General features: G+C 39.0%; 1 protein-coding gene across 6 annotated transcripts in view; it reads right to left on the bottom strand.

Moving 5' to 3' along the window:
* SBF2 (SET binding factor 2) overlaps positions 1-27,158 on the bottom strand; it is a 232,027-nt gene that overhangs the window by 204,573 nt on the left and 296 nt on the right. The gene's annotated exons all lie outside the window — the stretch shown is intronic.

The following is a 27,158-nucleotide window of genomic DNA, read 5'->3' as shown; positions in this document are numbered from 1 at the left end:
CACTAAAATCAAAATCAAAGCAAATTAGTACGGCATTGTTTCACAGATTCCTGCCCTAGAACCTTCTCACTGAAGACCTCCTGGGGCTACAGGCACCACTGTTTTTAATATGTCACCTCCAAACTCAAGAAATGTGCTATTATCCAGCCCTGCCACCACATGCAAAAGGATATTGAAGTGCAAAAGCCCTACAAACTTTGAAATCCTGTGGGATTTGCATGTGTAGTACAGTCTGAGCATCAAGTTGCCAAATTACTTCCAACTGCTCTTAAATGTATCCTTCCAGATCAGCACAAATGTAAAGTGGCAAGAATTCCTGTGCATGCTGCAAGTGCCACATTGAACTATTCCAAGATATCCTTCCTCACACATTATAACCTTAATTCAGTGTGGATTTTTTTCAGTTTCAGGGTTGTCCTAGACTTACCAAATGCTGTCACAGAATCACAGGATGGGACAGGCTGGAAGGGACTACAGCTGATCACCTCATCCAACCTCCCTGCATGAGCAGGGGCATCCCAGAGCACACGGCACAGGACTGAGTCCAGATGGTTCTGGAACATCTCCTGTGAGCGAGACTTCAAAACCTCTCTGGGCAACCTGGCCCAGTGCTTGGTCAGTGAAATTCTACATCATGATCACGTGGAATTACCTGCTCATGAGTTTCTGCCCTTGCTTCTTGTCCTACTGCTCAGCACCACCGAGCAGAGCCTGGTCCGTGCTCTGACCATGCTCAGACACTGGCGAGGTGCCCTCTCACTCAGTGTCTCTTCTCCAGGCTGAACAGGCCCAGCTCCCTCAGCTTTTCCTCATCAGACAGATGGTCCAGCCCCTTAATAAGCTCTGTCTCCCTTCCCCTGACCTGCTCCAGGAGCTCTGTCTCTTGTCTTGTCCTGAGGAGCCCAGAACTGGACACAGCGGGCACTGTCAAACTACAGCAAAGCACCTTGAGCTTAAACATGACATTACCAAGCTTTACTTTTAAAACATCAAAACTCTTTTCTTCTAAAATGAGTTTGGACCCATATTAGACTCAGGAAATTAGAGTCAATCAGTGTGCACTAGACACCCAGCTAATGACTCAACACCTACTGTAGAATATTCAGATTTCCTAAATCCTTTGGAGAAGTCCTCATCACCTGTGGCACAGAGGAAAACAAACTTGTCTCCGCTGTGGGAAGAATGTGATCCTGTGATCTCAGTCAAGCACTTGCCAAAAGCCACTGATAACATCGTAAATGCACCTACAATGTTCCCCAGAGGAGAGATAACAACTTACAAGGTATTTTTATTTTCAGGATTGTCAGACCAATTTCCACATAAGACACATGCCTTCTGAATTAGCAAAGTGTGCTGCAGCCTCTTGTACCAGAACTTGAAAGCCAAAAGTATGCTGGATAAATAAAACATTTTGTAATATAGCTGGCTGGGACAGATGTATAAAAAGGACCAAACAGATACTCACCATCTTAGATTCATATATTCAGAAAGGTTTCACTACCCAGTTAGAGTCTAGTAATACCTTCCCATAAGGAGACTTCTGTAACAGCAATTTACACCAGTTAAACTTTAATTATCAAACTGGCAGCCCATGCTTTCTGAAGTAAACACTTTTTACCACAGAGCTCTGCGCTTTAAGTACTCTTTGTCCTGTGCAATGTCATCCAAGTCCCAGTTGTTTTCAGTCCATATTTATACAATGCTTAATTAAATGAGTTTTCAAACACTCTCTCCAAACTGTTTTTCTATTTGCTATCCAAAACAGGAGCCCTTAAAATACTGTCAAACCAGTTAATGGCATACATACAAAATCCCACATGGCTCTTATTCCATGACACTTTTAATCCCTTCCTTAGTGCTTTCACCAACTATCCTCAGAGCAATTAATTCCTAGAGAAGGAATTACCATAGAGGTTTTTATATCTTATATATTTTTACATAGAATTTTCATTTTCAAACCTTTCAATAAATAAAATCTTCCTTATTTCCTTATTATTGCATATCCAGATATGCAAACATTTTATGAAATTATAGAATATGGCTTCTTAAAAATGAAAGTAAACTGTTAATCTAGCCTGCATCTGGTCAAATGTCGACTAGATCACGCAAATTACAAACTTCTATACTCAGTATCTCTTTTCACTAATATATTTAAGATGGTTTTTTACTACCTGTGACCCATGGATACAAAAAGATGTAAGTTCCTGACCATGCAAGATTTCTCTACTTGAATTGTCAGAAACTACACCACCATGACAACTACCCTGAGAATTTCACATGGTCTTCATGGTAATTTAAGTAACATGTTTGAGGACTTTCTCCCCAGCCCACAATTCACACAGAGGAGGAGGCTGGGGAACCTGTATTAAGCTATAAATATTTCTGTTTCATAGAAGAGCATCAGAGTGCATGGAACTCTCTACCCTACCAGTTTCCAAAGCTAGAAGCCCATTTTGTCCTGGCTCCATCCTGAAAGTTACTGACTTTTCCAAGCACATGAGCCAGAAAGCACAGCAGGAGAGGGCAGCAGAGGCTGCTGCTGTGCTCCTTGACACCATCTAGCAAGAGCAAACTCAAATCTCACACCTACTAAGGAACAGCTCTACATCTAAAGGGCTGGATCCTGAACATCCTGGCAGCGCATGGGGGGAACAAAAGGAAGGCTATGAACATGGGAGAAAGGTACACAAGCTGACTGCACATTGTTTAGCTCACAAGTTTTCAGGGAAAAAAAAAATGCCTGTTCAGACACAAACTCAAATATTGTGACACACTAAACCAAAACTGAATGCCAATTAATGTAATACATAAACACTTGGCTTTTTGTTCACCCATAAATTCTATAATGTGCTGAATCTTTTCTGTTATTTCCTGAAAAGGAAAAACCACCAATCATGCAAAATCTAGAACTCAACCAACTATCCAAGCAAATAAAGATTGTGCAGCTCTGCTGAATGTGTTATTAGTACTAAATCCCCCCTACTCCACACCAAGAACATCCTCCAGCCAACCACCCAGAGCATTATGAACCACACAAAATGGAGAAGAAATGAGAAACTCAACACATTATGAACCTCCAGGTCATGCACAATCACTACTCCCATTTTCTTCTATCAAGAATCAAGCACACACAGAAACAGCCAAAGATGCTGAACTGACTGGACAAACACATTTTTGGGGCTTACTGACTGGCTCAGCATGTTTGGAATGTTATCTTCTCCGAGATGTGATCTGTTAATGCCACCCATGACACTGTTACACCAGGGACACTACTGCATGTCTGAAGAATAGAAGAAAGCTCTTGAGGATAACACAGAATTTACTGAAAGTCAAAACACACCTGTAACTCAAATCTGACACTCAGTTATGATACCAAAAAAGGGCAGTGTTAGAAACTACCCTGAAAAATAACTGAACTTAACTTAAATAACACACTTCCATAACTACACTGAAGTGTAGACTGCTTCCAGGCACTAGCACCTTCAATTTTCTTTAATGTGACTTAGAAAATAAAACCTATATTCTTGGCTAATTTCTTGCTGTAATATTCTGCATTTCACAGATTTCTGAACATCTACCTAGGTAATTTCAGTGTAATCATTTCTACCTCTAACCTTACTTGTAAGAAATACTGTTAATAAATGATGCACTTTATAGCCAGGACAGATTCTCATATACAGAAGCGATAAGGCTGGAAAATTTTCACATAAAAGCAATAGAAAAGAAAATTAAACAGCTGTCAAAGGCAGTAAAAGTTTGAATTTCAGCTGTCCTTTCAGAGAATGAGATAAAATGAGGCAGGATGGGGAGAAAGGAGCAGCAAGGAAAAACAGGATCAGTAAGTCAATGAACACAAATGAAATATATGCTGCAGCATTTGTGATGCAAATTTGATAACAATACACTCCTCAATCAGCTTTATTCAGACCTGCTTTGTGATTCATTGTCGAACAAATAATTCTAGTGATTCATTAATGAAAGAATGAATGATCTAATGCTGCTTTGAAGTAGACAATGCACACTAGAGGAAGGTTGTCATAGGTTCAAAAGTAAACATTACCTTAAGAAATTAAACTTTCCATTTCTTTTCAGTTCACAAAAAAAAAATGAACTTAACTCCTAATAAGCTTTAATAATATTTTTTGCTTTAAATTCTAACCTATATCATGCTACTCTTAGTTTTAGACGTGATGCAGTTACTCCTTATTAGCTTAAATACAGCATTTTTTTTTAGCAACTTCATGGATTCTGATGGACTACCTCAAAGATTTCTCTACTGCGTCAATTCCAATTTGCACAGTAACTGCAAAAGATTCAACTTCAGCAGCCCTTCTGGAGTTCTTCTGCACGAGCAAAAGCATCAGAATATTTTCCATCACACAGCATTTCACAAAAGCAAGAAAACAAACCCCTAAAAGCTGGGTTATTACATAAATATGCTGTATATTTAAACCAATGCATACCAATGCCTTATAATAAGGCAAAGTTTTATTTATAATAACCAAAGTTTTATTGTTTTCAGTAATAGTAAAAAAACCCTTCAAAACCTAAGTCAGGTCTGAAGAGAAAAATGCAGAAATATCTGTAAATATCTCCATACATACCAACAAGTTTCGTGATTAAAGCTTAGGCATTTGACCTAGACATTTGAAAAAGAATAGCCTGGGGCTATTTATCCTATTGAGCTTGAATTGTTATAATGTTTTATTTCTGGATGAGCGGTAGATGTTTTCTTTCCCTTAGTAGCAATAACTTCCAATCATTTAATTACGTTCTGGAGAACAGCTAATGCTGCAGCTTAGCCTGCCAAAGACAGGACACACTTAAAAACTGGCTTCAAAGGACACAAATTAATATAATGGATAAAGGCAAAATCAGGTCCTGATGCACTGAAAATAGTACTGGTAACCATCTTAGTCCTGCATGTGAGATGTACAGAACAACCAAAATGACACAACCCAAGTTAACTACAAATCATACCAAAATATTACCTTATTCCTCAGTCAAGCTTAAACATTTAAACAGTGGAGGTAAACACTTTCTCTGAGCAGAAAATAATTTACTTTAAGAAATACCTTTCACATTCTTTAGAATGCACAATGCCTTTGGGATTGTACAAGTGAGCTACTAATTTCTAGAAGGGGAAAAGACAGGCAAGATTTCAACTCCTGATGAATGAAGAGTCTGTCATAGGAGACTAACATGTCTGGAAATACTTTGACTATTTTTTTTTAAGGCTACTGAGATGCAAACTGCCCATTATTACAAAAAACTCACACAGTTAAACAAGTCTGTAACATAACTTTGTTTCTAAGTTACATATTAACTGCATCCTCCTCCACGATCTGTACAAATTGTTGCAAATTGCATATATTCTCTATCTTCAACTGATGTGGTTTAGTAGCACGTCTTCCACATTATGTATGCTTGGCCCAGAGCCCCAGAGCAGCAGCACGGGACCAGAGGGCAAGTGGAAGTTGGTCATAAGCCACTTTTCCACTTCCTTTACCCTTTGCCTGGTAGGAATAAGACCAATACTCGGTGTTGTGCTCAAAAAGCCCATGGGCAGTTCCTAGACTTGCCCTTCAAGTGGCTTCTACAGGAGCTGAGAACTGCCAGGACAGCAGGGCAGCACAAGGGCTTCCTTCAGCAGCGATTCATCAGCTATAAAATTACTGTACACCAACACAATTCCAGCCCTCTGCGTTCCTTAACCTGCCAAATTAAATACAAAACTCTTCTACCACTGAACTACAACCAAACACATCAGCAGTAGCAGCCAGTGTAAAATCTCTCCTTTTTAAGTTAATTAATCCACTGACAAGCAGGGTATTCTATGTCACATTTACTTCTGATGTAATGTGAAAGTTCCCAGCTTTATAATTCCATAATCATCATCATCATCATCATCATCCCTGAATTTCTCTTCATGGGACCTGCAAGATCTTGTTTAACTGCTTTAAGGCAGTTAAATTTCCTTTTAAGGAAATTATTTTTATAAATTTATGTATCTATATATTATATGTTAATTTATTTTTATTTTCTTTTTAATATACAATATATTATCATATGTTATAATTTTGTTTTAGTAATATATATTAATATATTTATATATATATAATTTTTTATCATTTCCTTTTAATGAAATTATTTTTACAATGTAAGGAAAATGCCCTACACTTTCAGGTTTATCCTCTCCTTGCTTTTCCAACCTTCCCTACATAACTGGTGGCTACTGGGAGGATTGGGGGAGGAGAAAAAAATCCCTTCACAACACAGACAAATTGCACCAACTGCATCTCTTTCACTGGAACACCTATACAGGCACCATGAAAGGGAAAAAAAAATAAATTACTACAGTCTATCAGTTTGTTCAGGATGACCAGTATTTTCAGATGCTACCTAAAATACATCCATACATAGCATATATTTTAGAAATATGTATTTTAGTGTCTTATTTTTGAAATAAGAAACGATCATAAACTTATGACTCAGAATTCAGGAAATACGACATATAATACTAAATATTACATACAATACACTGAAAATTGTTTCTGCTGGCCCTTGTATCAAAGGCATTTTAGCACATAAGTCTGGGCCACAACAACAAAGAATTAGCAGGTAATGTACGTGATAAATATCGTCAGCAAAACCAAAAACTCTGCCTTGCAAACAATCTGTTTGCCAAAGTAAAAAGTTTTATCACTCTATTACTAGCCAAAGTGCCAGCACTTTGAAATTTCCTTATCGGATTTTCTGGTTTAGTATGCCAAATAATTGAAATATATATGAGAGCTGCTCTCTGAATTTATAAACTGCAAGCTTTTTTACTACTCCAACCAGGATTTGGCATCAGTCAGAAGCCTGACACCAAAAAATGAGCATGGCAGGAAAACACTGACCAAGACAAACAGCCTTCTCCTCTCTAGGATGTCTTTTCTTACGTACAGGACTGCAATTGAGCCATCACACACTTAAATGCTTGGGATTAGTTTAGAGAACTGAGAAGTTATGGATGACAAGACAACGTGGTGTGTACACAACCTCTCCTAACTTCAACTACAGAAAGTCTCCATGGAGACTTAAGGGGAAAACCAGAACCAGAATGAAAGGAGAGTCTGAAGAGCATCAATACTCATAATACAGAAAGTACAATGTTCACTTGATTTCAGATGTTATTAAGGTAAAAATAAGGTAACAGCTCCTACCCACCCTGCTCCCCCAGGCACACTCTACCTACACATCTCTATTTTCCACTTCTCTTGGCTTCTCACTTAACCCCAGTCTCAACTTTACGCAAGGAAATCTTCCCCAACCCATCTCATTACTCATATTTTTACCTTTGTGCAGTCCCCATGATGAGAGCAGCTATTATTATTGAACCGCGACAGGAAAGTCTGAGTTACAATTTCAGACCTGTTTTTCAGCTCTGTATCTCTAACTGGTATGGCACTGAATAAAAGTAGCTTTAAATTAATCAGGAAAGAAACCTGCTAGATTACTTTCCTCATTTGTTACTTTCTCATGCACTGTGAAAGAATGAATGTAAGAGATGAAAAAAATCCACTGACCAATGACTTCTGAATTTTTTCCTTAAATCCTAAAAGTGCTGCAGATAGCAAGTGAGGTGGCTCTTGACAGACTTACTAGGTCACACCATGACAAAAGCACAATTAATATGGCAGCACAAACCCTCAAAGGTGCAACTCATAAAGCAATCATTTGTCTTTAAACTGAAGTAATTTTCCATGCACTCCAGCCAGATCTTGGGTTGTGCCCTACTTACACACAATACAATCATAAAACATATTAACTTGAAATTAACAAAAGTGAGAAAAATTTAAATTCAGAGGCACAGTGAAATAAAACAGGAAAATATCCAAAGCACTCACTAAAAGGCAGCTCATACACACACATACAGAAAAAAAGGTATATATATATATATATTTTGGGGGTTTTTTTGTGTATTTGTGTGTTTGTGTGTATAGGTATATATATATATGTCTCTACTGCTTTCCTCCTTCCCCCATGCTGGAAACACAGAACTATTTCAATTTACATGCAGAGTACAGATCACCAAGTAAGGCACATACTTTTACTATGCAGCTTGCAGAAGAGAAGTTCAACATGAGACAATGTTCTGCATGTTCCTGCCCAGACACTGCACAATATTTAGCATAAAAATCTTCCTGGCACAGAGGGAAAAACCCTCTTGTGTAGCAGAAGCAGGTGTTACCTTTTCATCCTCATGTTTTCTATGCATTACCCCCTCAAATGGCTGAACATAAACACTATCAAACCCATTTCTACCCATTGCTTCAACAAATGAGATGCCAGAATCCAGAATGTGGGTCTGAAAGCCCCAAACTTCTAAAGAAAACATGCAGAAAATGAAAGAAGTTGTTTCCTGGAGGTTTGGGGGAATTTTGTTTAGGGAGTTTTCTTGGTTTTGTTTTGATCAGGTTATTTTGGGGTTTTTTTTGTGGTGGTTGTCTGTGAATTTTTGTCTGGTTGATTTTCTGTGGTGGTATTTGTGTACTCATTGGCCTTCAAGGTCTCCCTTGGTTTTGTGCAGCTTATCAGGGCTGGCTTTTGGGGTTAACTTTTATTCAAGTGGCAGAAAAGGGAGGTTACTTAATGCTTTCTAACAAAAATAAAAGTATTTTGACAATTACTGAGAAAACCTGCAGTTAGAGAAGATACAGACCTTTATTACTGAACATCCATAATCTGTTGCCATTCTCTTGTTTGAGCAGAACAGTCATACAGAAATAATTTAATAGCAATTAATTATCAAGTGATAATACATTAAAAACTCAGCAGTCATGAAACTGTATCCCTGGCTTTACAGTATTTACATTTTGTACCCTATTATACAGTAAAAGGTGTTAATTTTTAATAGAACTTCCTATATTCTTTGGCATCACCATGACTTTCAAGTGCTAAATACACGCCTCACACAGAGGAGGCCTCTGAGGACTTGCATTATTTAATAACTACTTATCTTAATAAGAAATGTGCAAAAAGGAGCAACAAGGTTTGCACACATCATCCCATCCCTTTTCCTGGATTTGTACCTGTCGTTATTCATTCAGCCTCAGAGACTTTCTCGTTGATTGTTAATGGAAAAGCAGAGGAGAAAAGAACTTCCTGGAGATTGAGTACTCAAACTTCAGTTCTTTCAAAGCTAAAAACTGACTTTCAACATTTAAAAAAATCTCATCATGTTTGTGTTAAGAGAAAATTTAGAATTTTAGCCATTGCTTTGGAAAAAAGCAAATCTTCTTATAGGTAAATAAAACGGCAGACCCCAAATTCTTCTGATGCAGGTACATCATTTGCTACAGAAAATGGAAAGGAAGGTACAAACTACAATAACTACTCTCAATTTAAATAATTAAAAACAAAACTTGTGCTAAATGTCTGGATCCTGACTGATTTTTAAGAGCATCTTTCTCCTCCAAGGGAAAAAAAAAAGAAAAAAAATCCCCATTTCTGGATATATCTCCCACTAGAATTTTTCTTACCTTACTAATCCTACCAGACCCCAACTCTATTGTGTCCATCAGAATAAATAAAAAAGGCAGCTCAGCAACTCCTTCGTGACTCAAACCAGAACATAACCAACATAACCAGAACAAAACAGAACAACTATTGAAAAAGTTTAATTATGACCTTCAGTTTAAACTGAAGAGGCCAAAGCCACTCCTCTAATGTTCCCAACTAGGACAAAACATCAGTTCAGTGTTGCAAGACCTAACAAGGCAGCCCTACAGAAATAAAATAATGGATCTAGAATGTATTTTGTATTTCAGCAGCATGAATGCCCAAGTTCAACCCACGGTACTTGCAGGATGAGATGAGATGGAGAGCAAATATGCCGGAGCAACTCTCAGCAGCCACAGCATCCTCCCCCTGCACCAGAATATCCTCACCTACAGGAACACACAACGCACACCTGGAATTTCTACACTCTCTTTAGCACTGCACAGGAATTCTGTGCACATCTGCTACCTCAGAACTGCATGTTTATAGGCACAGCATTAACTGATCAGAGTTTTACTCCTGATTTTCCAGGTATTGCTGCAGAGCCTTCCCTATGAAAACTATATTCCCTCATGGCAACCCCCACAGTGGAAACCTTCTGCAGGCATTTCCTCCAGGCTATATTCTTTCAGCTGTTCCTCTGCACTATCCCACTGACAGGGCAGGATTTGCCTTGGACTGTGCTCACAAGCTCTACAGACGCCTCCATATCAGAATGACAAGTTCTGTCTTGACACAGCAGTATTCCTTCCCTCGGCTTGAGGATTTGGGCTTCGTGTCTGGTTAATGACTGGAAAAGGCAAAGGCTTTTTTCTGATTTTTAATCAATTCTATCCTTGAAATAATCTGGTTATAATATCCTTGAGATATTTTGTGATGTTTCTTCAGAAGCTCTTTATGCCTCCTTACCAAATAATACAAAGTGTAATCATAAACACTGGAGTAAAGTAGTACACGGAGTATTATGACAGTGTTTACATCAAATAAAAAGTGCTTTGCATCTTCTCACACACAGTAATCGTATATTTCATGTTCAAAAAGACTGTCTTTACACAGAGCAGCTGAAAATGCAGAATGTTTATTCTCAAACTCAACTCTGACACTGAGTTTGGAACTCAGCTGTTTCATTACACTAGTTTTTTCAGAGTTCAAAGTGATGCTTTGGTACACAGTAAAGTATCCAAATGCTTTGTAAAGAAGGATCTGTTACTTCTTTGTCATCAAAAGTGCACATGAAGGATTAGAGTCAAATTAAGCAAAAAGCACATCTGTGTAAAAGATACAGCAGCAAAAAAACAGCTCCTTGAAGCCAAGAAACCAGAAACCAAGAGAAGCGTGTATCAGTCTGCATTTTGCTTTCAAATACATGGAAAAATCCTTCATAAATAACATTCTTTATACAGCAGGCAATGAACTTTCTGAAATTTTCAAGGTGAAGGTTACCAAAGCTCTAAGTCTATTGTAAGCTTAGATGTAGTGTGGGTTTTCAATACCAGAAAGACACTCCATGTAAGCAGCAGAGTGAAACTTGTTAAAGTTGGTGTGACACACTTTGAAGCAAAACAATCATCACTTCCAAAAGCATTTCAAGGTTGGGTAGCTGATCAATAAAAGAAATATATCTACAATATAAAAAAAAAAAATGCATTGATTTTTAGTAGAAAGTGCTTGCTTGGAATCAAAGGAAATACATACTTGACCCAGATCTTACGTGGAAGATGCACGTTTCCTGCTAAATTGCAACATAAGTGTAACTTAATGCTCTTTTACACTGGACACGCTGTCACTCTAGAGCTAGGGAATTATCATGACCTCCAAAAATTTAAAATTACTTTTGGATACTATTTGCCAACTGTGTTAGAAGTTAACACCTCGGTAAGTTCAAGATATTCTTGCAATATGTGACTAAGCCAGCTCCTCTGCAAATTTCAACCGAGGGCCTGTGAACAATGTAATTCAGGTAGCAGAGACAGATAAATCCCTCTGTCTTCACTTCTTTCTTTTGAAAGTATATATTCGCACACATCTCTCTTTCATCTGCTTCAGATCAAAACAATCCTCCTCAAATCTGAAATGTGTGAAGGAAGAATCCTCCTCCTAAGGGCCCTTCTGATAGCCCACGCAGTGACAGTGCTGCAGAGATAACATGCAACTCATTTCTCCAACTCCCTCCCTTGAGCCTTCAATCCAGTCTTTATTTGTAGTCCTGTATCACACATCACTGCAAATTCCTGTTCCAGAGCTTGCTCAAGCTACCCACATCTCAACCCAACCTGTCAATATTACTTAGCAAATCTCAACATGCAAGATGTTAGCTCAGCAATTCACTTCCTCCTCATCTGTTTTCCAATCCTCTGTAGGGAGCTGCCTCAACTTCCAAGTCCCTGTTCTCTCTGCACTGCCTTCACAGGATTCTTCCCCTGTACACTTGATCTCTAAAAGATAATGTTTGTAATCTCGCAGTTCCTCTTCCACTGCTCTTTTCTATTCCTTATTGTTATTATTGTTATTTATGTTTCCCGTTCCTTATTGTTATATAAAATATTATTTTTCTATAATGCTTCCTGCCTCTAAGCATTTACAGAGCCACATTTTTTGTGGCTCGTTTTAATGAGAGGAACTGGAGTGTGGATCCATACATGCTCATGCCCCAGCAGGTATCATTCATATATAGCATGTCAGCAGAATTCTTTGCATCACACTTGATATAAAATTTATTCAAACAGAATTTTGTGACTGGAAGGTCATCTCAGCTCTGTAATGCAACATTATTTTTTCCTCAATTTTGTAACAGCTGCCACAGACCTTTGGGTACTGAGATGCTCACTAAAAGTTCACGCACCATTTTAGACAGTACCCTCCTCACATGCATTGGTTTCTTTCAAAACCAGGCTGAGTTTCATTTAAAACAAAACTAAAAGGACAAAAAAAATCAACACAAATTGATTTCACTCAATCCTTACCAATAGATTTGTACTGTACATATATTTTTGCATTGATTAAGGAAGTTTCAAAGCTTTTCTTCTCAACACATAAGTATAAGCAACAATAAAGGATGAGGGAGCAAGTTTTCTCTTTTTTCCCAGAACTAACCAGCTGCTAAGATTTGTTTATTTAAGTCTGCGTGCCACTGCTCACCTATGATGATGAAGAGTGACAAGTCATTTGGGAGTTTCCCACCCCGTATATTTCCTGTGATTCCAATAGGCTAAAACAATTAAATAATATTTTGATCTCACCAAAGCAAGATTTTTATACAACAGCTGTGAAAACGGAGGTTAACAATAAAAATTTCTGAGTACATTCAATGTTTTCCTTACACAAAACACTTTCAGAACACAGATGATAAATGATGCTTTACAAAGAAGAATGATTCACATATCCTGGTAGGACAAATATTTTGTCTGGACTGACTATAGTCTAAAAACAGAGCAAAAACAAAGAGATTGCAGTAAATTGAGCATATCTTATGGCCCATATGTGTTTAGCAAAAATCAGCTCCTTACCTGCCTGAATGGTACCAATGCCAACATTCAGGCTGCTCACCCAGCTAGCCCCACACTGGGTATGTGCAAACCAAGATTCTAAAGCAGTATTCTCTCTCAAGAGGATTTGGCCCTGAGGGTTTAGGCACATTTTGCTCCACATTCTCCAGTCTCCATAAGCTGGGGATGTGCAGGGAACGAGAGCAAGGCTCTACAGTTGTTGGCCTTCTGTCATGGCTGAATTTCAAAGAGCTGCTGTGTCACCATCCAAACCCCCCGAGTCACCCACTGCCAGCCCTGCAGGAGTGAAGAGAACTTCCCTGGGGAACACACTGGAACAGAGATCCAGCGGCTTCCAGGTCACAGTAACAACAGCCCCGAACCAGGGATCACGGAAATATCCACAGAACGCAATTCCATCCCTGCTTGCTTGAGTGACCCCAAATGAAACAAACCCATGCCCGCGATCACGCGTACAGGGGGACAAACGCAAGCACGTTGCCACAGCATTCACAATCATCTCATGATGTCATCTTGCTCAACTCCTGCGTGACAAACTTTGTTCTTCACAGCTGCAGACAAATTCCAAACAACACGTTTGGCTTCCGAACCCAGAACAAAAAGCAAGGGTCTACTTCAAACAGGCAATCAAAATTAACACCATTGTTTGAAACGCTCTCAGCTGTCCCCAGATTAAACATAATTTGTTTGTGTTCTGGCTCGCAAAGGTTAACAGCATTTCATTCCCTCCTTGCCCACAGCTGCCACAGTGACTTAAATTAAGTGGGGACCACTTCATTTAATAATTTTAGTAATTTAATAATTAAGAATGTGAATTCCTAAAAATAATGCTGTGTGCAAGTTTCTTTTAAATCCACAGACACAAACTTTGAAACATCACGAGTCTGTGTATTTGTTTTTCTTCTAGCTCTAGTCTAGAGCTAAAGCAGAACTTTGCATAATGTGAATTGCAATTTGCTCACTTAGCACATAATATCTCACCTGATCTCCATGCACAGCTAAACGAGTACTGCAAATGCTGGTAAATACTTCCCTGATTGGAAAAAGACCCCAAAAAATCTAACAGGAAGACACAAAATAAATATAAATGTGAAAATTTGAGTATTTATTATGGTATTTCAGGGGTTTTGAGAGTTCTCTTAAAACTGTAATGTAGGAATAAAGTATGGTTCTGTGCTTGTGCTAAATCACCTATTTCCTTACTGCCATCTCCTGCCCCATAAATAAGCTACACTGCCAAGATTTTGCACATCCAAATGCACTTTCAGTGCATGCACCATTAGCAGTAAAAATAATATTTTTTTTAACTCCTCAATCCATGTTTTGCAATTGCAAGAAACTGAAGCAACTGGTTGTCTGAAATGAGAGCACAAACAAACACAACAGAGTCAAATCCATGTCCTAGCAAACAATTACATGCCACTTGACTATGGGCCCGTAATTAATTAATAGAATATAACCTCTCCCTTCTGAGGCTGTGGCAGGCCCAGAACCTTAACTGGAGCGTGTTATAATGTGTCTGCCACAAAGGCAGGCAAATATTCTCCCAAGTGACAGTAAATGGTGTTCTCACAAGTAAGACTGCTACTTGCAGAGAGGTTTCCTACAGAAACGACGACTGTGTGACCAATGGCCTTTAACCCAAAGAAATAAATACGCCGTGACCCTGATCTGATGAAAAGTTAGTATTCAAGACACCCTGTTCCTTGTCTGTAGCAGCACTAGCAGGGCCATTCCAGACAAAAGACAAAAATGTGCAGAAATACGTCACTAGTTCTGTTGTTTAGGAAATAATTTGCGAACTTGCTTCTCCAAGTCCCTGACTCTTAAAATATCACCCTACTTAAATGCACCCCAAACAACCCAAAATTTAGTGTGCTGAGGGACATCAACTGAATATGTTTTCTGCAAATTTATTCACTACACACACTCAATCACATTTACAGCAGCATTAATTGTATCTCTCAGACATGATATGTGAGTCACTGTGGGGTCCAATGCCCAGTTTTTGGCTTGGAGTGGGTCTTCTTTTGGTTTTGATTAAAGTTGCTGCAGGCTGAAACACAGAACATAACTACAGCTGTTCTTCTAATATATAAAAAATACACAAAATATATATATACAAGAATATTTTATATATATACACATTAATTATTTCTTCTCCGAAAATGGAGATAATAAGCAGAGAAGACCAGATAAGAATTCAAAATGATCCTGAAAGACTGTGAAAAAAGTTGTGAAAAAATGCTGAGTGTGACTAAGAAGAACTGCAAAGCTGCAGAGTTAGGCCAGAACACCTGACGGCACATAAAAGGGATGGCCAAAATGTGGTTTAGGTAAAAGGGATGTAGAGGTTAAAGCAGACCACAAAGTGACCCTCAGTGTTGTGATGCTGAAAGCTAAAAACAAAAAATAAAAAGTTCAGAATGATGTCAGTGCATGGAAGTGCCCACAAAACCAGCAAGAACCAGTCTCGCTCTGTATTTTGGTAAGATCTCATGTAAATTACCACATCCAGTTTGGTCACCACACTTCAAGGAGAATAGCAATAACAGGCTGAAAACTGTACTCAAGCCCACATGACTCAAACACAGTGAAAAGTCTCCTAAAAGTCAGCCAGAGGAGCACAGCAATAAACTGACAGAGAAGGCTGTGCAAGGCTGTTATTGAGGAGCTTTGAGAATGGGTGAAGATCTGCCCCAGCCGGCAAAGGCACGGCTAATTGTGCCTCGGGAGAGAACGGATCAGGCAATTCCTGTGGATCCTGTCCCGTGTTTAAGGTTCTGGATCACAGAAGCCAGGGCTGAACAGGACCTCTAGGATTCACCTAACCCATTCCTGGCCCCCAAGCTGCGAGTCCCAGTACCACAGTGGTTTTGGGCGGGTTTTTTTCACAATTCCACACTGTTTATTTCTGAGTTTACTGATGCCGTACCAGACATTAAGCTCAAGCTTTACAGAGAACGTTCCCAACAAATTCCAAGAACTTTTCCACTAAGTGACAATAGCTAAATTAGAGACCATGGCTATGAATTCTTTCTCATCACTGAATGTACTTTAGCTTGTATTTATCAAAACTGCATTTCATGCAAAATTTGAACATTCTAGTCACTCAGTATCATGAGCTCTGTCTGAAGCCCTTCACCACAAGCTTTAAATTCAGCTATTCACAATTATTTAATTACTTTCTCTTAATCATCTGCAAGTCTCAAGCATTAAGTATTCCATTTCCTTTTTCACTTGATATTTACAAGTTGAACGAAAAAAAAAAGCTCTGCAAAATTAATTTTGGGAGTTCATGCTACCAATTTTTCCCATCAACAGTAACCACTTGCATCCATCCTTTATCAGCAGGTCAAGAGAGATGATTCTCTCCTTCTACTCTGCTCTCCTGAAACTTCATCTGGAGTACTCCATCCACCTCTGAGGGCCCCAACACAGGAAGGACAACTCAATCTAGTGGAAGGTGTCCCTGCCCATGGAAGCAGAGGATCTTTAAGGTCCCTTCCATCCAAAACCGTTCTATGATCCTTTAATCTATACATAACTCTTGAGATTCTTACCATTAAATCAGGAACAGCTTAGATTCAGACATGAAAATTTGCTGCTAATTAAGTTTGGCAAGACCATGTTGACAGAAACCTTGGTCCATCTGCTGTGAAAATTGTAGAAAGCACATGGTGTTTTGTATAACTACATTAAGACCACTAAAGTCCAAAGCTCCTCTTAGTAACCATCAAATGCAAAAGAATAAAAAAAGATCCAGAGTCTTCATAAAACAGTAAATAAAACACACAATTTATGTTTTTGTCTCTGCAAATCTATTTTCAAATCTTTAAGAGAACAATTAAGACTAGGTAGGGAGTACATACCAGACTTAGTAAGCAATGAGTTTTCTATTGCTCATTAATAGATTTCATATGGGGATTTTTAAACAGAACTATATTCAGAGTTTTCTCCTCCAGAATTTCAAAGTATTGTATTAGTAGCCATGACTCTTCCTGTTTTCATATGAAACCTAAAACAAGAAGAATTACTGATTTTTGGGGAGTCAGGTTGGAGAAGGAGAAAAGAAGTTAGGGCATGGGAGACAACCCATAGACTTTACTATAACTTCAAGAACACTGGCTGAGAATAAGCAGAACACACACAACTCGGTGACAAAGGAAGATAGGAGATCCATGGGTTTTACTTTTCAGCATCCCATCCTTAACCATCGCAACTTTGGGAAAAGAAACATCTCCAAGGTCTTTTCCACAAGACAGAAACAATGGGTTGCAGACCAGTTACGGCCTTTCTTTAAAAACATATTATTGTTATTATTACTTTTATCTGAATCTTACCTCTCTGGGCTTTCTAACTTCAAATCATGGTAAGCATATTCTCAAGGAAACAACAGATTATGAAAACAACAGTCTTCTGAGTTAGGCCTCTCAAACCCTACCTCACTGTGAAGAGCAACAATCCTCATTTTTATTATAATTAAGTATAAATTGCTGCCTTCTGTCTTCTACTAGGTTATCAGCAAGAAGAGCAGCTATGATTATCAATAACTATGTCTAGAGACTAGGCCAGGGAACCCACATGTTTTTGAACTACAGTTTTCCAAAAAGGGCTATTTACTAAAACACTAGCCACATTTTTGTAAATTTTAAAAAAAAAAAAAAGGAAGAAAGAAAGAAACCCATAAACAAGCACGTAAGCAATTTTGTAAGAATGCAAAAGCATCTTACAAGGTCAGAAAGGCAGAAAGCATGTTTTCTGAGTTCTTTTCAAGACCATTCTCTCACAAAAAAATGACTGACAGTCTTGCCTCTTCCAAAAAGATGCCATGTGGCAAAAGAGAACAAAATGATAAAAAACAGCCTCCACGAGATTATTTTGTTAAATATGTATGATCTCATCTCTTTTAATAATAAACACTATAAACAAAATATTTGGAAAACACAGTGCTGAAACAACAACCTTACAAAAGTATCACAACTTGAACGGACACTGTTTACTCAGTGGCAAACCTGGTATCATTATTTATGCACGTTAATCAAACAGGAAAGAGAATCTTTTGAAAGAAGAGTTTTGAATTCCAAATCACAAACATGTGGCTCTCTATGGCTTTGTTTTCTTTCCAGTTGCCTGTAGCTGAAACAACACGCCACTCGCTTTGGCTGTCCTGCTGAACTGCAGTGCCACCACAGCTGCAGCCTGAGGACAACCTACTGAGGGGTTTTGGGATGTTCCAGCTCTCTCTGCTGCTTCCCTGCTGGAAAGAATCAACCTCTCAGAGCTGGGAAAGGGAACACTCGGTGTCAGCACAAACCCAGGTGCCCCAGCTTCCAGCGTGCTTACAGGTAGCTTGAGTCAAAACCTTCTGAGTGGGAGTAGCACAGAACTGACACCAGCATCTGAAATTGCTACAGGGACAGCTGCCTCCAGCTAAAGGGCAAATCTGAGACCTTCACAGGCATTATCTTAACTCACTTTAGCAAAGCAGACCAGAATTTATCACTGGAAATAAGCATTTCAGTTTTAGTCGCTATAAAATACCCATAGAAACAATCCTCTGCAACACTTTGAATGCTTGCATGGATTTCCAAATAAAAACTTATTACCACAGAAAACATCCTTTTATTTTGTGTGTATGCCTTGTTATCTTATTTGTTTTGGAAATACCACTAAAAGCATCCATTCCAAACCCTGGGCCTTCTACCACTGCTGAAACTTACTGATCATGAGAAACACATGCTAATTAGCTTCCCATTTTGCAAAAGCAAGCAGCTCCTGAAAGGCATAAAGTAAGAATAATTCAATAATTGCACTTCTAAGAAATGTGGGGTGAATCCCAAAGGCAATGAATGCTCAGGCAGCAGCTCTTCCCTCCCTTAACAGGAAATTCCAACTTGTTCCTCAGCTGCAGCCGGGCACAACCTATGGCTCAGGCAGAGGCCCCAGGCGAAGATACTTCACAAAAAGCAAATTCTGCCTGGCAGCCCACTGAACAAAATACACTGAAGGAAAAAAAAAAATCTCACAGACTGAAGATTCTAAGAACTTGCAGCCTAAAAGAAGGCTCTAAATAGATTAAATTACCCCCAAAAAAATATGGGGGGAAATGTGGGTTTAAATCCGTGTTTTAGGAAGGCTTTTACAATTGGTTTTATCACCAATTTTTCTCTGAGACTTTTCTTAAAAAAAATTCTATATTCTTAATATCAAATCTATTCTTCTCTCTTCACAAACTATAAAACAAGGAGAAAGAAAATTGAAATCCTCTTGTAAGTTCTACTAGAATGTTTTGTATTAAACCTAGTTTAAAAATAGCATATACCAACAATATAGACCAGTAACAGCCCAGTCATCACACAAGCTTCATAAAACTACTATGTGTTTTTCTGGGAAAATAGATTAATTATGAAGAAACAGCTCTGCAGGAACAAAGCATGTGGCTTTCTTCTATTTTTATGCAATTGTAATTTGCATGTTTATGAAAAGCAGTCTGTGTAATAGAATTAAAAAACACAGCTTTCCTAATTTAACCTTTCTTAAGAAGTACAGTATGCCCATTCAACAATATTTCAAGAATTAAAATTCCATTACAGTTGAATTTATTACAAGATCACAACTTTGTCTTTCAAGTCTTGAGTATTTTGTTAGTCACACATACAGCTTATTCTTACTGCCATTTAGGAATTAGATTTACAGTTCAGAGAACAATAGTCACAAAAAAGGACGAGTGTCTGCATTTCTTCATCCAAAACAAAAATACACATGTTAAATGTACAAATTTAAACTGTGGAAGACTTCAACAACACAGTGGTCAAGCTAAAAGGTTTCTTGGGCTTTAGGTGGTGCAGTTGTAACGAACTAAGAAATGAGAGTGCCATGTTTTTTAGATACACAAATAACTAATGGCTATAGGCATCACTAATGGTGCTCTACTTTGTTCTGTAACTATTTTCAATTATTTTTTACTTAAACCAAGTAAACATACCATATAAAATCTCAATGGTTGACATCTGTTTCCAGCTCAATTATTTCAGTAAAAACTTCACACCAAATATTTTTTCTGCTTCCGAGAAATAAGACTGGGGAGAAAAAGATTTTTTTTTGGCCTAAAATTCTACCAAACGCTTTTAGGGCTAAAATTTACAGAAGGGACAAAACCTGGCCCTGGTGCTTGTGTGATTAATTGAAATTTGTTTATTTAAAGATGAAAAACCATAAGAAATCAGACTTAGTGACCAAGAGGACTCATCTCAGAAAGCCACGAAGTATATAAAAAGAATTGAATGGATACTGAGAGCAAGAGAAGGAAGGAGAAAGTAGGAGAGATGATAAGGTAGAGATTCTTCTGGAGAAAGCCTAGAAGACAAAGCATTCTAAAATACCAGAACGTGTCAAATAGAGTAAGCAGGAGGAGTGGCCAATGTCTTACAAAGAAGGGTTCCTAAAGGGAGTGACGTGCAGCCCACTACAGAGTCTGACAAAACTCTGAACTCCTGGCATCACTGTCTACAGCAGCTGGCAAAAGGAGCTCAACAAAACCCATTTTCCAAACGCACAACCTTCCACAACTTCCACAACTTGGAAGTCAAGGTTCCAGAAAGAAGAGCTGCCATCTGTTTTCATCCACAAGTATCTGAGAAATCCTCTGCTAGAATGCTTCATCTTCCTTCCAGCTGCTATTCTAGCAGACCCAACCCAACACTCTAACATTTAAAAAAGACATTTTCTATCTAGCTGAAGATAGATCCAAGTGTCACATAATGGATTTTCTGGGGTTTTCAATCCTAGGAAACAACATATGAACCAAGGTAAAAGGACATGATAAGGACATTATTCCTACCTTCTATTTTATTCCCCTTGAATTTCTTTCTGTGTGACTGGTTTTATAAGCCCAGTAACATTCCTTTGTCTCTTTTTATCCACTGAGGTCTCCCATAGTCCAACGGGGTTTTGCATGCAACTATCCTGACTTTGTATCCAAAATTATGATGAGTTTGTTTTTTTCTGTCTCTTTGCTTTCCTCCACAACAGCTACACACAACCCCAGACAGAACCAAGTGCTGGTTCTGGCTGCAGGAGTGACAGAATCACCTATGTCCAGCTCGGTGGAAATTTTGTGGTTACTCTGACACCTTGAGCACAACACTACCAGAGAGGAAACAAAGAATTCAAACTCTGTTCAATTATTGCATTTTTTCATAGTATTCAATTTGCAGAAGATTGAAAACTGAGAACTGTAAACATTAGAGACATAAAATCATGATCTATCTAGTCACTAGCAGATAAGCAATAACCAGCATGTTCTTGGCTCAATGAGCAGGGATTTAGCTGCCAAATCCCAATCAACACTAATTGGATTGTCCTTGACTTCAGAACATACCACTGACACCACAGGAGTAATTTATTTCAACAAACACATAAAAATGGAACACAATTCCCAAAACACCAAGCAGAAGAAAATTAATCTCATCAATACTGATAATGCTATTGTTAGAAATCGTTTTTTTCACTATATAAGCAAGGAGCCTAAAAGTCTCATGCTACTGCAAAGAGGAGTAAGAGAAGAGATGAACCAAAGGAAAACCTCCTACTCATGTATTTGCAGAATACAACTTTCACTGACAGTTATCAAGGCTGAACTGTGAATCTGCTGTTACACATTTTACAAATGATTCCACACTGACTGTGGTTTTCCTTTGTGAGTACCAGTAATTGGGGAGGTAGTTGGTACTTTAAATTCATGTCAGAGAACTACCACAACAGTATAATTCTCTGCCTCGCTGTTATAAGACAAGACTGTTATGTTTGGGACATTAGAGAAGTTAAATGTCAGTCTCATTATCCCTCTACTGAAAAATATGATTGTGGTTATAGAAGGCCAGGGCTTACACAGTATTCAGCCTTGCGTAACAAACTGTTTTCCATGAACAGGCCACAGGAAAAGTGTATTTTTGTCAGATAATCCACAAAGTTAATCCAGGGCAGAACAGAAGAGAGAGTTCCTTGACTGCAACTGAGTCACAAAGATAGGAAATGCTACTTCCCTCAACATAATCTGTGTCCTCGTGTTTCAGAACAAATGAAGATAGCTTACAGAGAAAAAAATTAGCCTCCACAAATACTTTAGTTTAAAATGAAAGGCTGAAAAAAGAGGTATTTTTATTGTTGTTTTTATAATGGCAAGACTGAGTAAAGAGTCTGAAATCCAAGTTCTTTAGCAATATTCATTACAGACATCTGAGGGAAAGAAGATTTACATGATCTCTACTGATTTTAAGATTTCTCCTAAATGATAAATCCACAAACCAAAATCAAAATATTTTTTTAGTCAGCATTATATACTAGAAGAAACTGCTTGAATAACTTTTATGTATACAAGCTGCCAAAAAATACTGGGGGTCCTCCAAGGAGACTTTCAAGAGAGTTTTATCTCACCAAAAAAAAAACAAAAAACCAACCAACAAACACCACCACAATCAAAACAAACAAAACCACATGCAATAGAAGTATTTTTTTCCTCATTCCATTTCAGCATAGTATGGCAGAATCTGTTGTATTGGAAAAATAAAGCACGAGGTTTGGAGGAAGAGATAATTTCATTTGCTGCAGCAATTAATTTGTTTACAAGGCTTTTGGGCTGCCATGCCCTTCCCAGCCATAGCCATCTCCTAGCAATGCACAGGCACACTTCTGAATTCTGCCCCAGTTCCAGCGCTACACTTGATGCTTCCTTCTGCTACAGCTACAAGAATTCTCCTGCCACAATAAGAAGGACTTTGGTTTCATTGTTTTTTTTAATCCCCTTGAGATTTTCCTGGATTGCATTTGAATCAAATTAAGCCACAGCACAGATAAGAAAGCCACTGAAGTAACAGTTTTATTCCCTTATTTTTCTACATTTTCTGTTTTGCAGAGATTGCATGCCACGGCATCAAGCATCCACTCCTTATACACACACTAGCTCAGTGAAATGCCCAACTACAAATATACAGCAAATACACCAGAAAATCCTCATGATATTATATTCTTCACAGACAAAATCTGCTCACAGGAAAAAAAAAATAATAAAAGAATCAGACAACCCCATTTAGAAACCTCTCCCACTCCATCAACAATCACTTGTCTTGTTTCAAATCCTCTGAGATACAAAGCTATGTTACATAATAAAGGCTTCCCTGAAGAGGAGTTGATAAAAATCAGAACAGAAACAACCACAACAGAGCCTACACATGTTATACCAGCATTTATCAGTTGTGACAGCAGCCAAATAAAACTGCTATACTATTGCATGCCTTCTGTCCTACACATTGCAACTGCACACAAAATCAAGAACAAATCATTCCTCTGTCTTCTTAGAGTGACCAAACCTCACAGAAAACATCTTGCTCCACCTCACAGGTTTTCTGCTTTAACTTCTGGGCAACTAACAGCATGCTACAGGAAAGCTGCTACAGGTGTTTGGGATAATTCATCAAATCCAGATCCTCTGTTCTTTATCCTTACCCTTCAGCTGGTGAGCTAAGAAAGACACAATGTTCTCTTTTACCTTTTCCAAGTATCACTATATGTAAATTCCAGGGACAGATTTATGATTGGGGCTTGTACCAGCAAAACCAAAAACAAACAAAACAAAAAAGGCATTTTCTCATGCCCTTCTATGATCCTTGCAAACATCTGTGTTCTTCATAAATCCCATCCGCATTCCATTATTCAGACATACTAAATGAGAATTTTTTGGTGAAGCACATCAAACACACTTCAAAATCCATGAAAAAATAAAATGCGTAAGCAGTAAGGTGTCCTAAGATTTCTCTGAGCTGTTAACCCAGAATGTCTATGTTTGGTAGCGCCTTTGCTCCTTTCAGAGACTTCTCTAAGTGTCTTTTGTAGCCTGTTATGTAACAGCTTTATATTGTGCTGATATGCTGGGGGAAAATGTGGTTATCTACATCAACCAAGGTTCAGCTGAAAGCAAAATACACCAAGCTTGATTGCTTTACTCTGTGTATCACTGAAATCCTTCATGCTTTCACTGTTAGAACTAGAAAAAGGGGGTTTAGTAAAGCTGGGGGATTTCTAAATCTGGTTTCTCCAACTCTGTCAGGACACTTAACATGCACTTCTGACAGCAGCTATGGCTGCTGCAGTTCTGAGCAGTGGCTCAGAACAAGTTCTTAAAATACACAACAGCCATGAAAACTATGATCCATCTGAGCTTAGTTTTATAGTGAGAGACACAGACTGAGCAACTTAAGTGGGAATACAGAGCAGTGTACCTGAAACACAGAGAAAGCTGGGTGAATCAGGTCATCCTTGACAACACAAAGACTTCTCAACTCCTAAGTGCCTGCGATTCTACCAACACTTGTCAACAGCAAAGCTCATTCTCCGCTCAGGCGGAGGCTCTGTGCATCTTGCCAAGCATGAATAAACTGCCTGTTAGGCAAATTATCCAAGGGTTCCCATTAGTTTCCTTGCAGCACGTAGGAGGCAAAGCCACCTCACTAACATCTTTGTGCCCAGGGCTCTAGGACCATTTAAGCTGATACAAATTCAGGGTGCATTGATCTGTCTTCCTGACCCTCCTCTATGCCAATACTGGCATCCATCTGACATCCTGGTGAGCCAACACTGCTGGAAAAATTAGCAGAAAAGTAATCCCAGGACAAGATAATACAGCGACACAGGTAACACACCCAGCAAGAAAGGTCTTTTGGATGGGTCAGCATCCTAAAGCAAGCTGGAAGCCAAAGGAAGATTTACCACACTAGGACTGCTGTAACATCAATTTACACAGGCCAGAACAGGAATGGACTTTCATACGCTTGACTCCCAAAGGACACTCTCTGGTTTATTCAAGGACAATAGAACTGTTCAGTTCCCCTGAAGACTATGCTGGATAAAAACTTGTAGCATCAGTAACAAAGCTGTTCCAAAACAAGAAAAATCTATAAATCTGCTCCTAAACTGCATAAACACTGCATTTTAGATATTAACAGCAAATGTTTGAGTAAAGCCAGATAACCTGCCCAGGAAATCAGCACCTTTACCACATTTTCAGGGCTACTGCAGATATTGGTACACGTAAATAAATCCAAATAAGCAGTGAGAGGAGAGCCAGCAGACACAGTGGGGCTTTCCTAGGAGAGCAGTCACTGCTATAAACACCCTCATATAAACCACAAGGATTTATCATCCAAATGCTGCTGACACACAGGTTGGGGGAAAGGGTACAGCATTTTTGTTTGCTTGTTTACACAAAGCTATTCTACAGATTATGCCTGGGGAAAAAACAAAAAAAAAGCAAAAAAAACCAAACACTACAAAACATAATTACACTCAACATTAAAACCAAGCCAGAAGGTAGCTGCAGATGAAAAAAAAATAGGGAAGAAAAAAAAGGAACATACATAAAAATATAAAAGCTTTGAGGGTAGCTAGTCTATAATCCTAGAAATGTTTGTCCCTGCTTTTCATATAGAAGGAAGCATAATAAATACAGAAAAAACTTAAGAGTTTTATAAGAAGAATAAAGGTCAGTACTCCATGTATTATGGGATTGCATGTGGGGGTAAAGGAATTTGGAAAACAATGCATGCCTAGTCTTCAACAGAATGTTGTTCCTTCAAGCATTTTTCTTATGAAGCATTAAAGTAGCTACAAGTAATTTAAATAATAAAGTCTAAACAGTTACTTTCTGGTCATGACCTTTTCAAATTAAGGTTCAGGAGTTATTTCTGAATCTGCTCAATTTCACCCATGCAAGCAATTCTACCAAACTTCATGAGACAATTTATGTACAGGATGTTAAACACATACTTAAATGCTACAGATGAAGACATTTTACAGACATAAAGCTTTCCAATGCAATCTGTAATTTCACTGCACATACTCCATCAGATTGATCATACCCATGAAGCAAGCAGCCTACTTTTTTGTCTTCTTAAAAGCTCACCTGAGTTTTTTGGTTGCTTCTTTGTTTTGATTCGGGTTTTCTCTGCTTTGTTAAAGAAAATGTTCCAGACAGGAGAGGGGCAAAAGGGAAGGTCTTTATTTTTAATATAAAATACTCCCCATTTCACCTATCTTAATTTTGACAGTACAATTAGGACAAACCTATTATCAAATGGGGTGGGAGGTGAAACCAGGCTTCAATTAACAGAATGGTAATTGCAGAATAGTAAAATCCAAGAGACCCTTAGCAGAACTTTGTAAGACACCACATCTTTAAGGACACAGGTATAATGATTTCTCTAAAAATTACATTTCTTTTCAAAAAATCCCATAGTCTGAGTTTATTAACTGCACTTTTTGAATGAACATATACAGACTACACGCAATTGCTACTTCAAAGAATTACGCTGAGTAATAAACTTGAGTGTTGCTTGGTTTATGCACAGTCAAATAAATTAGGGAACATTAGACTGTATAAAATATTGTTTATTAACAACATACAATCAAAGGATCACTCTGAAATACCCAGCACGAACACATACCAGTTGAACACAATCACTTCGTTTTCCAATGAGTTTAAACACTGATTTGAGATCTCTGCAGCAGCAAAGCTGGTATCATAACGGAGAGTTACGTAACACAAACCACTCTCTCTTTGCCCACAAAACGACAGCAGATAGCACCACTTCCCTCTGCCCCCAGCAGACAGAACGTATCCCCAGGCTTTAGGAAAAGCGCCCACTCCCGCAGAGCCTCCGGCGCTTCCCCGGGGGATACGCGGCACCGTTCAACAGGCGATGCAGGAGCAGCGAGACGGGGCAAATCCCGCTGCTCGCCGAGCCCCCTCGGCAGCCTTTGTTCTCCCGGGAGGCGCGGCTGTCGCGCCCCAGCCGGGGGACAGCGGTGGGGCACGGCGGGACCGGCCCTGCCCGGCCGCGGGCCGGGGGCCGGGCCCGGGCACGGCCGCGGGCCCCGTTTGAACCTGCCCGCGCTTTCGGGAAGGAACCGCAGCCTCTCCCGGCAGGGGGGCGGGCCGGGGCTGCCCCGGCCGGGCGGTGCAGGAGCCCCTCCGCTTCCCCCTTGGGAAAGGGGGATTAACCCTTGGCTCGCCCCGCTGCCCTCACCCCTTCCTCCCCCGGCCGGACGCGC

The sequence above is a fragment of the Pseudopodoces humilis genome, chromosome 7 (assembly GCF_049639895.1).
Source record: "Pseudopodoces humilis isolate 2021_Gansu_Grassland_sample_001 chromosome 7, ASM4963989v1, whole genome shotgun sequence".
Lineage (NCBI taxonomy): Eukaryota > Metazoa > Chordata > Aves > Passeriformes > Paridae > Pseudopodoces > Pseudopodoces humilis.
This window is presented reverse-complemented; position numbering and strand designations above follow the sequence as displayed.